The 6000-nt window shown below is 40.2% G+C and overlaps 1 pseudogene; it reads left to right on the forward strand.

The window, feature by feature from the left end:
* Positions 1-2422: 2422 nt before the first annotated feature.
* Positions 2423-4209, forward strand: LOC116914954 (annotated as a pseudogene).
* The last annotated feature ends 1791 nt before the right edge of the window (positions 4210-6000 follow it).

Genomic DNA, 6000 nt, shown 5'->3' on the forward strand with positions numbered 1-6000 from the left:
AGTAGTTGCAACCAGATGTGGCAGCAGCAGCACAGACAGCACACGTGATAGCAGCTGTTGAACTTGTGTCTCCGTTTGTCTGTAGATACAATGTATCTTTCACTAACTTCCTACTTGCTGCAGTGGGCCTACCTATTCAGAGAATGGCCCTGTCACACCTTGTGTGTGCCTGCCCTGTATCTGTGCTACTGCTCCTGCCCCGGGTGCTCAGCCCCTCACTTCAGTCCAGCAGCAGTTCCAGCCCAACAGCCAGCCTTCTCCCTCCCCTGAGATATCACCTTTTTATTCTTTCTGATCTTCTCCATTTTGTATTTATAAGTATTGGTTTTAATAAATTGTTTGTTTTCATTTTGTCAAAGTTGTCTACAGGACAAAAATAATTTTAAAAAGTTAAACATAAGCATTTAAAATTATTAAATGTCATGCTTAAATTATAACTGGTAAAATCTTAGTCATTTTTAAAAAATGTATCCACATGACTAATAAAACACATGTAATAACGCTCAGCATTATCTTTCAGTAAACTTCAAACTAAGCCTGAGGTTTGGGACTACTTCAGGCCTGTGGTAACAATTCAGTTCACATTGAATTGTGTATACTTTTACACACATACCTTCCAAGATTAGCAAGGGTGTGATATCATAGAACTGTGGCATATTTCTGTGGCATATGTAGAATGCCTTACCTACTTCCAAAATACTTTCTCAAATCTTCAACAATATAAATACCACTACACTGACTTTGTTCCTCTAATGACATATAAACCTCCCAAAGAATAAAAATGAGAAATGCAATGAGACACAAAGAGAGACACATAGCAACAGACAGAGTCATACAGAAACAGAGAGGAAGAACAGAATAAACATTCACCAGCAATAAGTAAAGGGTTGTCTCTAAGAATGTTATTTTAAGGGTCTTTAAGATGTTTCTCTCCCCTTCTTAGGGTTAGCCAGTTTCCAAACAGACGATATTGGTGACTGGGCTTTTGCTTGGCATAAACTTGTCCTTATCCAAGAGAATTCAAGGTCCATACCTAAACATATTAAAAGTGATTTACAGGAAAACAACAGCTCACATCACAGTAAATGGAGAGGAACTTGCAAAACCCCACTGTAATCAGGGAGGTGATAAGGCTGCCACTCTCTCTCTACCTATTCAATATAAATATTGAAGTCCTAGCCAGAGCAATTAGACCACAAAAAGAGGACAAAGTGATCCAAATTGTAAAGGAAGAAGTAAAAAAAAAAAACTGTTTGCCTATGGTATGATAGTGTTCTTACATGACTCCAAAAATTCCACCGTATTTCAGACAGCTGACAAAACACTCCAGCAATGGACTTGAATATAAAATTAACTCAAATCAGTAGTCTTCATGTACTCAAGGATGAACAGAATGGGAAATATATTAGGGTCATGACACCCTTCTAAATAGCCACAAATACTATAAAATACCTTGGTGTGACTAACAAAACAAATAAAAGATGTGTATGACGAGAACTACAAGTCTTTGAAGAAAGGAATCAAAGATTATCACAGAGATGGATGACTATGGAGCAAAACCACTGGTAAGAGTTGAAAAAATATAGAGGAAGGGATGGGATAGAAGGGAGTGAGGAAGATGAGAAGTGATGGCTGCCATATACCACAGGATGGAGACAGAGAAAGTGTGATGGTTGCTCAAGTTTCATTCACTTGCTCTACTAAGGATCAGGACCAAATGCTACTAAGGAAAGAAAGTTTTCTTGCATGTGACAGGTCACTGTCCAGTACTTGAGATAATAATTTTAAGGACTCCAGTAGGAATTGAAAGAAGAAGCAATGGAGGATGAATCTGCTCTGAAAGAGGGCTTGGGTGCCAGCTTCTATCTTGCAAGCCATTGGATGTTCCTCTTTCAGCTGTTCTCAAAGGGCTGTAAACCTCTGGGCTTAAGCCCTAAAATGATCTTGGTGGTGGAAACTAACTCTGGGAAAGACAATTCCTATGCAGGCACACTGACATTGTGGGGCTGTTGGCTGTCACAGGTATGCATGTGATCTCATTCCACACTGAACACATTCAAGGTCATGTAAAGGAAACATGCTTAGGATATGTTTATGGTAGACTGAAAATTAGGGCAGAATTTATGAGTCTGCCGATTCAGTTCAACAGTAGAGACTCAGCTTGCAAAACTGAGGTGCTGCTTATTTTGAGAAACTTCTGGCAACAGTGAAGTGGAAAACAGATGTATACCTGTGTAAATTTGTGCACCTAGGAAATGGGTGTGGACATGGGGGCCTTTAAGGAAAGTCCTGTTAAAAAGAGAGAGTAATGAAACCACCATCTTGAAAATGACCAAAGAATACAGAACCTTGGTAACCAGGCAGCCCACTGGTTAGAGCAAGGCCTGCAGGCTCACTGGTTAGAGACAGTAGAGAGGGCAGGATGTCCTCTTGCTGTCCTCAGACTACTTGAGGCTCAGGCCTCAAGAATGACAACAGGGAAGGCCATGATGGTGTCTGGAGGCACAGGATTCACTCTTGCCTTCAATGCCTGTGGCCATTTTCCCAAAAGTGAGAAAAATTGACCAAAGCCAGCAAGGAAAAGACAACAGAGACAGGTAACCATTCTGGATTCTCTTGCTGTTTTTCATAGAAATAATTCAGGGAACCTTGGAATGAAGATAACCAGTTAGAAGTTTGAACACTTGTGCCGGTTTGAACCATCCACTTTGAAGTTTTTTCAGGTTGAGAATGCTTCTGTTGAATAGAACCTGATGGAGACCAAGAGAGAGGCATGCATCAGGGCAGAGACTGTGGTTGAGCAGATGAGCACGCTGGTGCCTTCTCTGCAGGAAAGGGAACCCTTGGCTGTCCTAGCTTTTCTGTCTACATATAGAAGCTTTGTGACACCCCTACAGGTATTGGACCTGCTGTTTGTGAGGTGAGTGCCCATCTCCAAGCCTGAAGTTCTCAGAGCATCCTGATGGTTTCAGGATTTTCCCTCCCTTCCTCTGTTTGTGTGTCTCTGTCTCTGTCTCTGTCTCTCTCTGTCTTTCTCTCTCTGCCTCTCTCTGTCTCTGTCTCTGTCTCTCTCTGTCTTTCTCTCTCTGCCTCTCTGTCTCTGCCTTTCTCTTTCTCTCATTTATCTGTCTTTCTCTGTGCCTATTTCTGTCTTTGTTTCTCTCTCACAATTTCTCTTTTTCTCAATCTCTGTCTCTGCCTCATTCTCTATCTCTCGTTCTCTTTCTTTCTCTCTCTCTCTGTATGTGTGTATGTGTGTGTGTGTGTGTGTGTATGTATGTGTTTGTTTGTATCTGTTGCTGACCTTCTCTCTTTCTCTGTTTTTCTCTCTGTCCTATATCTCATCTCCCCATTTTTTCCCTTTTTCTTTCCCTTTCCTTGCACTCTCCCTGTTCGTATCAGGATCCATCTCTGTCTCCATCTCAGTCTCTGTGTCCATCTCAGTCTCTGTCTCCATATCTTTATTGTCTACATAATAGTAAGAACCCATTAGCATGCATTAAGAAATTCCTTCTCCCAAGCTTGATCCACCATTGGACTGTCCATGGCTGAGACCCTAAAGTGGATGTAGCTAAAACCTATACCTTGAAAAGGCACTTTCTCCTTCACCCAAGATTTCTGAGCCCTTGGTGAACACAATTTTCTCATATATAAAGGAGGTATTAGAAGTTCTGGAGTTTCCTCTAGAGATGTGTACAAAGTAGAGACTCATGAAGGATAATCCAGGAAACCATGTAACCAAGGAGATGTGTGAATAGAGATGCCTGTGTTCAACTTTTGCACAGATTCATTAAAAGCACCTACTGTGTACAGGTGATGTTCTAATTCTGAGAGCAGACAGAACTACAAGTATTAGGGGAGGGGCATGGGACTTTAGAGCTGACATTCTCTCTGGTGTTCTCTAGGTATGCATACTTCATCCCTCATTCTAAAGAGGATGAAGAAGTAAAGAACACCCTCTGTAGCTTCTTGGAAACATGGATGGACAAGAAACCTGAGGACTTTTGTGACCCATCAGACCTGTTTCCTCTGAAATACCTGAAGGGCTACTTGTGTGTGTACATGCCCCAGTGTGATCTTAGTGTCCATGTCAAGAGGCTGCTGACACAGTTGGAGGAAGAACATGCCAAGGATTCCCAGGCCAAAGATGAGGAAGACTCAGATCTGGGGAAACACACATCCTCAGAACCACAGATTGAATGGGTTTAAACCAGCGGGGAAAAGAGACAATCTAGAGCCTGAACCAACTTGTGCACCAGAGCTGGAGGGAACACAAACCTCTAGATGATCTTTGACCCATGAGTTGTTGCCAGCCGCAGCCAGGAAAGCACACATGATAGCAGCTGTGGACCCTGTGTCTCAGTATGTCTGTAGAAACAATGTATCTTTAAGTCATCTCCTGCTTGTAACACTGGGCCTACCTATTTAGAGAACGGCCCTGTCACCTCTGGTCATCAATTGGAGTCTGTCCTAAGCTGAGCTGCTGCTCCTGCCCCTCATGATCAGCTGCTGATTTCATTCCAGCAGCAGTTCCAACCCCACAGGAAGCCTTTCCTCCCGTGAAAAATAGCCCTTTTGCTTCTACTGATGTTTTCAATGTTTTAAGTATTTTTTAAAAGAAATTGTTAGTATTTGGTTTACATTGTGTAAAAGCTGTCTAATAGTGAGAGAAAATGTCTGCAAATTTTAAGTATTCTATTTCATAAATTATTTTAAGCTTATCCAAAGTTTTTAAAGGAATAAAATAATTTTGAATAGATATACATAAGCATTTAAAAATTAACTGACATGCTGAAAGTATAAAAGTTAAATGTCTTATATAGTCTGTGTTCTCGAGAAGATATACAAGCCACCTCTAAATCACATGCAAAAAAACAGATACTAGTATTTTACTTACTAAACTATCATCATACAATCGCTATGGGTAATGGCTAGAAGGAAACAGAAGTCCTTCCACCAAAGAATAAATAAATGAAATATTTAATATTTATGCCCTGGAGTGTTCTACAGCTCTTAAAATCCACATGTAGTTCCATTCTGGCAAATAAATGAAAAAAAAAACAAATAGAATATAAACTCATTTATATGTGGAAATTACTAATAAAGTAAAGAACAAGTATGCTATAATACACAGGCCAAGAGAAGCTAAGCAATGAAAGGGCCCAAGATACAGATGCATGCATCTCGCTGTGAAGAGGATTCAAATGGACATCTATTTTTGGTGTATTGGGGTGGGGTACAGTTATGGGAGGGGTCAAAATGAAGGGTAGGGATGGGACAGGAGGAATCAGTTGGGGAGGACAGTGGGACAGAGTCTTTAGAATGTAAATTAGAATTGGGCATTTCTCTGGGAAAAGCTGGAAACCTAGTACACTGGAAACTTCTAGGAATCTATGAAGTGTGATTCCAGATCAGATCATAGTGGTTGGGGATATTGAGACTTTTCCTGTAACTAGAAAGTCTTCTAGATGACAGATTAGCATATCAGCTGAGCCACAAAAATTTCACCTATATTTTGTACAGCCTAAAAGGTGTGCTGTAGTAAAGGTGGCACAGAAATTGTGAAAGTGTCTCATAAATGCCTTGACACATTTGAGACCTATGCCATGAGAGTGTTACTGCCCAGGCTGGACTACCGAGAGGCACAGATGCACACAGAGGCAGGTTAGAAATTAGTGAATATAATAAAAAAATATAAAAAAAAGAATAAAAAAATATAAAAAAAGAATAAAAAAAGAAATTAGTGAATAGAAAATTATGTCAATGAAATGATTACTAATAACACTCTGATATACTCAGAGATTGGACAAAAACAAGTTGTTATCAGAAAAGCTTCACTTAGAATATGATGGAAACAAAAAGGACAAACAACCAAGCAGACATTGAGTAGAGCTTGGAAAACATTGTAAAAAGTTGCACAAAATTTTGTAGGATCTGGTGTTAAAGGACACCAGAAGATGAAAATAAAATATCCAGCCAAGCTGAGCCTATAGGATACAG

Source organism: Rattus rattus, chromosome 13, assembly GCF_011064425.1.
Source record: "Rattus rattus isolate New Zealand chromosome 13, Rrattus_CSIRO_v1, whole genome shotgun sequence".
Taxonomy (NCBI): Eukaryota; Metazoa; Chordata; class Mammalia; order Rodentia; family Muridae; genus Rattus; species Rattus rattus.